General features: G+C 43.1%; 1 long non-coding RNA gene across 1 annotated transcript; it reads right to left on the bottom strand.

Moving 5' to 3' along the window:
* Nucleotides 1–2,828: 2,828 nt before the first annotated feature.
* Nucleotides 2,829–4,710, bottom strand: LOC115458355. Its single transcript, XR_003940043.1, has 3 exons — nucleotides 4,533–4,710; nucleotides 3,495–3,604; nucleotides 2,829–3,170 (listed from the first exon to the last, which is right to left on the bottom strand). It is a non-coding gene; the product is annotated as an uncharacterized LOC115458355 (long non-coding RNA).
* Nucleotides 4,711–12,268: the final 7,558 nt, after the last annotated feature.

Here is a 12,268-nt window from a genome sequence, read left to right on the forward strand (position 1 = left end):
CTCTGACAACGTCTGAATTGCCTTTTGCTTTGCTGTTTTGTCAGTGCTACACATACTCTGACAATGTCTGAATTTGCTTTGCTGTTGTGTCAGTGCTACACATACTTTGACACAATAGCAAAGCAAAACGCAATTCAAAAATTGTCAATGCGACACAAACTCTGACAACGTCTGAATTGCCTTTTGCTTTGCTGTTGTGTCAATGCTACACATACTCTGACATTGTTGAATTTGCTTTGCTGTTGTGTCAATGCGACACATACTCTGACAATGTCTGAATTTGCTTTGCTGTTGTGTCAATGCTACACATACTCTGACAATGTCTGAATTACCTTTTTTATTTATTTATTTATTTATTTATTTATTTATTTATTTATTTATTTATTTATAATTATATTTATATAGTTACAAGTTAAATCACTTGACAGAAAAATAATGCGAATACAAACAATATCTCTTAGGAAATTTAACACATATAAGTTGAAATTCCTTATTAGCATCATAACAGTCCACAATTTGGGAGTCCAAAAATCCAACTAAGGAGATCAAAAGGAAAAAGAAAATACAAACCATTCATTAGATCAAGACGTAAGCGTTTGCAAGCTAGTTATATTATATCGTTAAGAGACTTATTTTTTTTTATGAGATGTTATAAATAAGGACAGTTGCGAAGGGTCAAAATATACATACTTTACAGATTGATATGACACCAAACACTTGCAGGGATATTTTAAATAAAAAGTTGCCCCAAGTTGAAGTGTTTCCTGTTTCATTTGTAGGAATTTCTGTCTACGCTTTTGTGTCTCTCGTGCCAGGTCTGGAAATACTCGAACTAATAATCCTTTAAACATTTTTTCTCTAACTTGAAAAATTTTTTTTAGTAGCCAGATCTTATCTGTAAGTAATACAAAAGTCACTATTAGAGTAGATGGTGTTACTTGTTCTGAATCAGATGTTTCTAAAAACGCCGAAACATCTAGGGGCTGATTATTTCCTTGTACTTGTAAATTCTTTTCAGTCTTTATAGGAATGTAGAAAGCCTGTGTCATTGGAGGAATAAGATCTTCATTTATATTTAGAATTTCTTTACAATAAAGTTGTTGTGTCAATGCTACACATACTCTGACAATGTCTGAATTTGCTTTGCTGTTTTGTCAATGCTACACATACTCTGACAACGTCTGAATTGCCTTTTGCTTTGTTGTTGTGTCAGTGCTACACATACTTTGACACAATAGCAAAGCAAAACGCAATTCAAAAATTGTCAATGCGACACAAACTCTGACAACGTCTGAATTGCCTTTTGCTTTGCTGTTGTGTCAATGCGACACATACTCTGACATTGTTTGAATTTGCTTTGCTGTTGTGTCAATGCGACACATACTCTGACATTGTTTGAATTTGCTTTGCTGTTGTGTCAATGCGACACATACTCTGACAATGTCTAAATTTGCTTTGCTGTTGTCAATGCTACACATACTTTGACACAATAGCAAAGCAAAACGCAATTCAAAAATTGTCAATGCGACACAAACTCTGACAATGTCTGAATTTGCTTTGCTGTTGTGTCAATGCTACACATACTCTGACAATGTCTGAATTGCCTTTTGCTTTGCTGTTGTGTCAATGCTACAGATACTGTACTCTAACAATGTTTGAATTGCCGTGCTCAGTCAGGGCACAAGGGCTGACTTCCCCAAGTCATAAGACCCACACAGATTGATGGTACACGCATTAATTCATTGGTATCTGTGCAAACAAATGATATTTGTGAACTTAAAAGTTTTAGGTGACCATTCCTCATTTTCAAAGCACTTAAACTTGCAAAGTTCCATAGATTTCTATGTAACTCTGTAAGTTTAAGTGCTTTGAAAATAGGCCTCAAAATGAACAAATTCTACTCGCAAATGGCAGCCCCAATATTTATTTTTGTTACATTTGTACCCCGCGCTTTCCCACTCATGGCAGGCTCAATGCGGCTTACATGGGGCAATGGAGGGTTAAGTGACTTGCCCAGAGTCACAAGGAGCTGCCTGTGCCTGAAGTGGGAATCAAACTCAGTTCCTCAGTTCCCCAGGACCAAAGTCCACCACCCTAACCACTAGGCCACTCCTCCACTCCAATATCACATTTACCAGGGGATAAAGGCAACAAGTCAATTTCAGACCGATTTTTGAGGGGGTCCCATTTTAGGTGTGAGCAGGATTATTTCTTATGACAGGTCTCTGTTTCTATTACATTCTGAACAGAGGTTAGCATGGTTAAATAGAGTAGGACGATAGTAAGAGATGTGGGGAAAGGATTGGAGTGTGGGTAGTACTAGTGGTGTGGACAGTGATGTGCTGGAGCGGGCTCTCACGGGCTTGCGAGAGCCGTTTGTTAAGTTTTTAAGAATTTTGGGAGCCGGTTGTTAAAGTAGGCCTCCCCATGGCTATTCTAACAACTGACTCCCAAAATGTAAGCTTGGGCCCCCTCCTGAATTCTCTTTTACTTTGCTGGCAGTGATGCTGGCCCCACCAGCCAAGTAAATAGACTGCTGCTGCTCCCTGCTCCTTGTTTCTGACTCTGAGCATCAGGCTGAGACTTTTCATGCAAGCACAAGAAGGTTCCATCATGCTGCTCAGAGCCAGAAACAAGCAGCAGAGAATGGTGGCAGTCCATTTATTGGCTGGTGGGGCTCGGAAAGGGAAAAGCCTAGCGTGCCCGCACAGGGAAGGGGAGAGAGAGACATGTATTCCCCCCCCCCCCCCCCCCCCACACACACACACAAAATTTCAGGGCCAGCTATGCCCAGAGAGAGAGCCCGTTGTTAAAAATTTACCAGCACACCCCTGGGTGTGGATTAGATTCGAGATTTAAATTGGGGCGTTTGGGTAGGCTTGTTTGAAGAGGTAAGTCTTCAGCACCTTTCGGAAGGGAAGGTGTTCATTGGTTTTTCGAATATGTCAAGGAATGGCATTCCAGATCTGTGACTGAATGTGGAAGTTGACTTCTTGTCTTTTTTCCTATCACCTCCTTTCAGAAGCCACAGCAGCACTGGGGCTCTTTACGCCTTCCCAGCTTCTTTCTGGCAAATCCAGCGAGCAGCATTGGTGCAAGAGTCAGAATCATAGTGATGATTATTTACTGACACACACCGGTCTTCTTCCGTGGACCCCGATACAGAGAACCTGCAACAGAAAACAAGAAGGTAGAAGAGCTTGGATTTATTATGGACTCAGAGCACTGAAAGCAGCAGGAGGTCAAAGAGGGGTGACTCCTGAGGGGAGTCAAAATTAGGCAGGAATTGGAAGGAACCACACTGATGAGAGGAAGAAACAGAGAAGAAGAGGAAGCAAGAGCAGGGGGAAGGCAGCACCATCTCATCTTATAATGCGGTATGAGATTTGCAGATTAGGGATGTGTGGCTAATCAGACCTTTGGGGCTTTATAAAGTATAAAGAGAAATCAGAAGAAAAGTGATGGGAGAGAAAAACATCCCAGGGAGACCTTACAGTTTTCCACTGAATGGGGAACCGTCCACCCAGGTCCAGGAGTTCCCCGGTGACGGGATGTGAAGTCCAATCCAATGAGGTGTTTTGTGTGTCTTGTTCTGTATGAAACCCTGTGCAAACAGGGAGAAGACATTGTACATCTCAGTACAAGAAACCCCCAAACAAGAAAAAGGCAGAATAGAGGCAGTTCAATGCCCACCAGCACCCAAGAAACGTTATATTCTGTACCCAGCTTAATGTTAACCAGTATTTGGTAAACTCAAAATATCCTTGGCATCTTCCGTCCCTTGGACGTACAACCTCATGTGAACAATGGTATTTATTTTTTTATTAGGATTTATTCACCACCTTTTGAAGAAATTCACCCATGACCGTGTGCAGCAAGTACAACTCAGACATAGGCCATAAACAGTCACAGCATTAAAATATTCAAGTAACTGTACATATTATAACATAGTCTGCTACTTATAAAGTCTACAGAATACACAGTAAAAACATTTTAATAGACAGCAGAGGGGTGTAAGTGGAGGTGGAGAATAGAGACAGATAAGAGTCACAGGAGTTAGATAGAAATAAGACAGACTAATTTAAGGAAAATCCAGTTCCACGTTTCAACTGCCATGGGGCCCTTCTTCAGACTTGTTCATTTCTTACTTAGGAGGCTCCAGTGGAAAGTAAGAGATCGCATTAGATAAATCCTTGAATCTATGTACCATCTTCAGTGCCTGACTCTGTCCATTGCTAACCAGCCCTTTCCCTTACTTTTCTCACATGTTTCCCTAAACCTGACCACTCTTTCCTTTTTCATGTTTACTTATCTGTTTAAATATTGTATTTGTATATTCACTGGTTTGGCGTTAGCCTTTCCAGTCTATTGTAAGCCACTTTGAGCCTGCATCCTGTGGGAAAAGGTGAGGTATAAATGCAATAAATAAATAGAAAATAAATAAATAAGTGTTTATCCTTTAGTTCCTAAGGACTCTGAGATTCAGTGTGACCCTCAGTGACACTGGTGATGTGGTAGATATGAGAACTCACCCTCTCCTCCTGGTCCTGTATCACTAGGAGCTCAGATCCCCTCCGTTCACAGTACTCAAGGCTGCTGCTCCAGCTCCTTTCCTCTTTAGAGAAGTAATAACACTTTCCCCTGTGCAAGAACCAGTCTGAGGGGCAACGCTCAGCCACAGATCCTTCTCCAGGAGGAACAGAAAGTGGAGGGGTGACAGAAGGGTCTAGGAGTTAATAAATAGTTTACATAAGATATACAATCTGTTAGAAAATGTCACAATTTATTTTAACATAGAACTGCAGTGCTACATAATAACCACACAGTGGCACTACAACTCCACTATTAATGGGTGTGGTGGAATTAGGACAGCACTTTTCAAACCTTTACAAATAAAAGTTAATCAATAAACCAAGCTGGACCCCCTGGCTTGAGAAACGGGGTTTTAGGTCTCAGTATCAGCTTATATTCTTTTTCTTGTTTTATTTTTATTTAATCAAGTGGTCTAACAAAACAGCTGCACTACTTTATCTCAAATCTTGGTATTTTTAAAAATCTTCTTTTCTCCTTATCTCATTCCTTTGAGGGCCTTTCACTAAGCTGCACTACAAAGTGGCTGTGGTGTCAGTATAGTGGGGCTTTCCCACGCCCTGAGGCCACTTTTAGACCAGCTGGAGGGGGAGGAGACCTTGAGTCACTTCATGGGAAAAGGGACATTACAGCATTAGATACCATTGGGCCAGCTCTGCAAATGTACAAGAATCACAGGGGCTGTGTGACAGGGTCACTTCCAGCGCCAGCTCTATGTTTCAAAGATGTTATAAGTTTAGCTAAGAGACAGAAGATGTGACCCATGGAGACTGAAGATGTGACGCATCAGGATTTGCTTCTATCGGGTTATGGCACCAGGATCCTTTATGTTCCTCAGCCATTCCCCTTACCAAACTTCAGTCTGCTGTTTAAGGCCATCCAGGCCAATGCTGTGCTTGGTGCAGCCGTCCAGGGCCTTGTCTCCACCCAGCACTTACCATTTCCTTTTTTACATATCTCACTTTATCCCTTTTTCCTGTGGATAAAGCTTACCACCTCATAGTAACATAGTAAATGACAGCAGAAAAAGACCTGCATGGTCCATCCAGTCTGCCCAACAAGATAAACTCATATGTGCTACTTTTTGTGTATACCCTACTTTGATTTGTACCTGTCCTCTTCAGGGCACAGACCGTATAAGTCTGCCCAGCACTATCCCCGCCACCGGCTCTGCCACCCAATCTTGGCTAAGCTCCTTAGGATCCATTCCTTCTGAACAGGATTCCTTTATGTTTATCCCACGCGTGTTTGAATTCCGTTTCATAGTAACATAGTAGTTACCGTTTTCATTTCCACCACCTCCCGCGGGAGGGCATTCCAAGCATCCACTACTCTCTCCGTGAAAAAATACTTCCTGACATTTTTCTTGAGTCTGCCCCCCTTCAATCTCATTTCATGTCCTCTCGTTCTACCGCCTTCGCACCTCCGGAAAAGGTTCGTTTGCAGATTAATACTTTTCCAAATATTTGAACGTCTGTATCATATCACCCCTGTTTCTCCTTTCTTCCAGAGTATACATGTTCAGGTCATCGTCTCTCCTCATACGTCTTGTAACGTAAATCCCTTACCATTCTCGTAGCTTTTCTTTGCACCGCTTCAATTCTTTTTACATCCTTCGCAAGGTACGGCCTCCAAAACTGAACACAATACTCTAGGTGGGGCCTCACCACCGACTTATACAGGGGCATCAACACCTCCTTTCTTCTGCTGGTCACATCTCTCTCTATACAGCCTAACAACCTTCTAGCTATGGCCACTGCCTTGTCACACTGTTTTGTCGCCTTCAGATCCTCAGATACTATCACCCCAAGATCCCTCTCCCCATCCGTACCTATCAGACTCTCCCCGCCTAACACGTCTCCCGTGGATTTCTACTCCCTAAGTGCATCACTTTGCATTTCTTCGCATTGAATTTTAATTGCCAAACCTTAGACCATTCTTCTAGCTTCCTCAGATTCTTTTTCATGTTTTCCACTCCCTCCCGGGTGTCCACTCTGTTACAGATCTTAGTATCATCTGCAAATAGGCAAACTTTACCTTCTAACCCTTGGCAATGTCACTCACAAATATATTGAACACACTGTTACTAACTTGAAGCTGCACTAACTTCTTCACTTCCCCCTTCCTCACACTGGGCACCATCAGGCAGGGTTTGATGGGAGCAGGAAAGAGGCCAAGTAACCTGGATGGCCCACTTTTAACCTTCACTCACCTGCCCAGCACTCTCATTAACGCAATCCCAGGTGTCTCAGTAGCCACAATTCACCCCCAGAAAAAGGGGGAAGTTCCTCCCCTTTCAGAGAGGGGCATTGGTGCCTCCAGAGCAGTTTGGTACGTGACCTTCCTTGAATTAGTCAGTTGGATGGGAATCAGTCATAGAAAAATGAAAAACAAAAGACAATTCATGAAGATGAACTGGGATGGAAACCATATTAAAAAAACAACAACAAAGAAACAGCATGAAGAAATCAATAGCAAATTAAAAACAGCAAGTACTTATTTATTGAAACCAGTTCTGTGGGTACTAGTGCGCATTGTGTCCAGAGAGTTAAATTTGCATTGTCCAAATGGTACATTTGATTTCAGGGAAGTCTGCTCACTTTAATTCAGATCCCCACCCCCACACTCTTTTTGAAGACAACTTCTATCTTTGCCTGTTCTCTGCACTCTCAAGCTCGACCTTAAATTTCATTTCTCAGATTAGCTTTCTGAGAATACGAAACGTAACAGAACAGAACACATTTACAAGAAGCTGCACGCAAGCCTGTAACCTCAGGCTCTAGTATCCCCTGCTTCAATTTGGTTGCGGGAGGAAATGGTTTTAATAGTTAACCCATTACTAGCTATATTGAATTTTTGTTTTAATTATTTTCTGCCTTAGCCTGCTTTTGAGTATGTGAAGCCAACGGGATGCTAGGAATTAGGAAAGGGATGCAAAATAAGACCAAGAGTATGATAATGCCTCTGTATTGCTCCATGGTGTGATCTGACCTTGAGTTGCCTTATCTGAAAAAGATATAGAGGAATTAAAAATGGTTCACAGAAGAGCAACTGAAGTGATAAAGGGGATGGAACTCCACTCAGAGCTGTTCAGCTTGGAAAAGAGACGGCTGGGGGGGGGGGGGGAATTTGATCAGGTAGAAGTGAATCGATTTTTCACTCTTTCAAAAAGTACAAAGACCATGAAATTACAAAGAAATACTTTAAAAACAAATAGGTGTGTCGTGGTTATTCCAGCCTTAGTACTTTTGTCATCTTTGTTTGTTGGAGAATTATTGTAATATCTTATCAGGTTGTCTGGGATCCATCAGTTGAGGAGCCCTTGAAAACTCACCTCTTGAGGTACTGCTTACCCTTATGAAAATGTTATCACCTCATGCCCACTGTCACACCTTAAAAAATTAACTAGGGGTAGTAACGTTTTAAACAGACCCCGGTCCATTTGGTGTAGGATTGAATTTTTCACTGTGGTTAAAACACTGCAACATTTTCAAAACTTGCAGGCCAGCAACTCTGATCTAATTCATCATGAGACTAGTACGCAAAAAATGTGCCAGATTCAGGGCGAGCATAAGTAGTATGCAGATTAAACTGTAGCACACAGGCCAGAACTTGGGTGGGTGGGTGGCAAGAGCAGAATCAGCATCTTAATCCTTCCCAAAGTCATTCTATAGCTGATGGGGGGGCTCTTTCTTATTTTTGCTTTCATGAACCTGCTTTTGCCACCCACCCAAGTTCTGGCCTGTGTGCTACCTTCCCAATAGGTGGGAAAATGTGGGATACAAGTGCAATCAATAAATAAGGAAGGGATCCCCAGAAGCTTAGCCAAGATTGGGTGCTGGGCAGACTTATACGGTCTGTGCCCTTAAAAAGACAGATGCAAATTATCTTGTTGGGCAGAGTGGATGGGCCGTGCAGGTCTTTTTCTGCCGTCATCTACTATGTTACCGAAACAGAAAGCAAATTGTAAGCGAGATCAAATATTTAAATGTCCAAAGAGCGATACCGATTGCGCGTGTTTCCAGCGAGTCGTGGGCTATTGGGCGAATTTCTATTGCTGACTTCTATTGGCTAACGTTGGACCAATAGGAGCCCTGAGGAGGCGGGCGCGGGCTCCCTTTAAGTATGCCCGCGTGCTGCGTCCCCGGGAACTGTGTCTGGCTTTCGCTTTTGAGCCTGGAGCTTCACAGCAGCAGCCGAAACCGAAACAGCCGAAGTCTCTGCTCAGGACGATGGCCGCCCGCTCGTCAAGCCCGTCTGGGGGGAGAGAGGTGGGTGTACGCGACCCTCCTGAACAGCAGAAGGCTGCTGATGGTTGGGATGAGTCGTCCTTTGCTCTTAGTTGGGATTCGTCGTCCACTGTTCGTTGGGATTCGGTGTCCCCTGCTACTGAGAAGCTAAAAAGACAACTAGCCCGGTCTGATCGCACTGGTCTTGCTTTAATAATAGCCGCTCTTCTTGCTGCCTTAGCACTAGCCACTGCTGCCTTAATAGCAGCCATTCCTGATGCCTTAAAACCAGTCATTGCTGATGCCTTAAAACCAGTCGCTGCTGCCTTAAAAACAGCCATTGCTGCTGCTCAATTAGACGGAGTTACTGCTACTTTGTTACAAGCAGGCATTGCTGCGATAGAAAGTGCCATTGCTGAGTTAAAAAAAGACAAGCCTGCGTCACAAACCCACATTCCTGCTCCGTTACAAAGCCACATTGATGTGTTACAAAGTGCCATTCCTAAGTTACGAGCACAAACACACACTGCTGCTCCATTACAAATAGACACTGCTGACAGGCACCAGGTAGAAACAGCCATTTCTCACTTAAAAACAGCCACTGATCTGTCACAGTCAGGGATCAGGGCCGTGCCAAGGCAGTAAGCGAGGTAAGCGCGACAGGAGGGTGCCGTCCTCTGGGGGGTGCCCCGCCGCGCTTGCCTCGCCCTCCCGCTCCCATGTCCCAACTGCCCGCCCTCTTCTCCCCCGAACAAGATCCCTTTTAAATTTACCTCCGTCTGGCAGCGAAGGTGCAGCATCACTGAAGGAGGCGGCGCTCCCGATGTCTCTACTAGTCTTCCCTTCGCTCAATGTTCCGCCGAAGGGCGGGCAGTTGGGACATGGGAGCGGGAGGGCAGGGGAGAGAGGAGCGTGGATGGGAGGGCAGCGATCATCTTCACGGGGGAGGGGGCATGCGCGTGCGCCAACCGTTCGTCTGCAGGGGGGCGCAAACTGATCCCCTGCAGGGGGGTGCCACAGACCCTTGGCACGGCCCTGTCAGGGATGGGTTAGAAAGAGCCACTACTGAGTTACAAACCCCAGCCCCAGAATCACCGGCCAGACCCCACACCACTGCCAGAACACCACCCAGATAAGTTTTATTTTGAACCCCTTAAAGGTTACAATAAATTGCAAAATCACAGCTCAGTAAAGAAATGAGGGTGCTTTCAAAGAACAAGCAACATTATTAGTAAAGTTAGGCAGCAACAGTAAAAGTGTAGTTACACCAGTGCTAAGTCTACTAATGGCTGAGCAATGCTGTGTCTGTGTAACTCTCTAAGGGCACAGGGATCATTCTGCTATCTGGTTATCCTGACTAGACAAGTCGGCTTTTCTTTTTCTCCTGTGTTCAGATCCCTTTTTGGACACCTTTAGGGAAATTTCTGCATTCTTAAATATTCTATAGGGGAACGAAAGGGAGAAGGGATTTTGGATTTAGTTCATACCTTTTAGTTGTAGCTCAAAGCCAGGTACGTTCAGGTACAATAGGCATTTTCCTATTTCTGGAGGGCTCACAGTCTTTGTATCACAGGAAATGCAGGTTTAAGTGACAACCAACATCACAACGAGCCACAGTGGAATTTGTAGGTAACAGCTTTCTCTGATTTATTATTATTTGGGCTTTATTTTTTTTGGTTGGGGGGGGGAATTACTGTTCTTCCTAAAACTCTAAGGATGAAAGCTGTTACTCTCATCTCCCCCATAAGGTTTCTTTAAGGGTTTTTTTTTTTTTTGAGGGGGGGGGGGAGATTCTCTTTCCTTGTAGGAGAGGTCCTACTCTTTTCCTTAGAGCAGTGGCCCTCGACCTGTTTTCCTTTTGTGACACACCTGACAGACAACAAGGCTCATTTTCAACGTACATAGACTTACATAGCTTAGTATGTAACTTTGAAAATGGGTTAAAGCTTTGGATAACTTCCTAAAATAAAACTCAAGTCCATAAGCCATTATTAAGATGGACTTGGGGAAAATCCACTGCTTATTTCTCGGATAAGCAGCATAAAATCTATTTTACTGTTTTGGGATCTGGCCAGGTACTTTTAACCTGGATTGGTCACTTTTAGAAACAGGATGCTGGGCTTGATGGACCTTTGGTCTATTCCAGTATGGCAACTCTTTATGTTCTTATACATGTGAGACACTGAACGCAACATTCATTGCTACATAAAAGAAAACATAATTATCATTTCATTGTTAAAATTGATGCAAGATAATTTTAAAATATTCTTAATCAAATTAACACTTTTTAAACTGTTTTCGAATTAAAATTATTAAACGTTAACTTTTCTGATAGAAGTTTAAGGGTCTCTTTTACTAAATTGTGCTAGTGATTCCCGGCACAACAAATGTGATGAAGCCCTTTCAATTCGAATGGACTTCATCACATTTGCCTTATTGGAATTGCTAGTGCGGTTTTAGTAAAAGGGGCCTTAAATCTTCGTTTACCTCATCAGTTTTAGATATGGGGTTGAGTCTTGGAGGAGTATTTACCAGAGGTCTCACCTTTGCTGGACTTGGAAAATAGCGCTAGAGGTAGAAAAGCCTACTACGGACTACCTCCAAAGAATACCAAATTAGTGACAAGGTATACTATTTCAATTTTGCCAGAAATAAGGCTAAAGAAATTTCTGCCCAGTTGGCATGGTCCATTCCCTATAGTAGAAAAAGCTTCACCTGTGGCTTACCAAATTCGCCTCAAGAAAAATTCTCAAGGTGAAGATGTCCTTAAATGGATCCACATCAATCAGTTGAGACTGTGTCATCCCAGTCATTTTGCACCAGATGTGTGCATTGCTGATATGGACTGTACTAACCCCACAACACCATAGTCTGTTTCCTTTTTAGATGCAGAAAAGAACGTTGATGACTGTGTCCTGATCTCTTTGCTGATGGGATCCCTGGCCAAGCTGATTGAATCTGGTCCCATGTCTGGAGTCAGCCTACAAGATACCCCTGGCTTCTTGATCACCCAATCTCAGATTGTTACTCAGGGCCAGATGCACTAAACTTAACGAACCTTTAACAAGCCATTAACGAGCAAGTAGTAAACCCTGGCATGCACTAAAGACTTTTTTTCCGACAACTGTAGCAGCTAACGAAAACGGAATGCAGATGAGCAAATTGTGTACAAACCCTACTATAATGGGATGCACTAACCTTTTCCGATTGCCTTAACGCTGGAAAATCTAACGAGAGGTCTGTACCTCTCGGGGCTGCGCAGGATTGAAAAACTGCAACAAAAGTAACAAAAAAAAAAATAGCGCTCTGCTTTAAAAAAAACATCAATTTTGGCCGTCATTCCCCCCTTGCAATAATAAAAACGTCTTTTTTGGCAGTGCTTCACTCAGCGGAGACCTGGAAGTCTCTGAGCCAATCACAACGCGTTCAGCTGAGCTAAACGCGCTGTG

The sequence above is a fragment of the Microcaecilia unicolor genome, chromosome 14 (genome assembly GCF_901765095.1).
Source record: "Microcaecilia unicolor chromosome 14, aMicUni1.1, whole genome shotgun sequence".
Classification (NCBI taxonomy): Eukaryota; Metazoa; Chordata; class Amphibia; order Gymnophiona; family Siphonopidae; genus Microcaecilia; species Microcaecilia unicolor.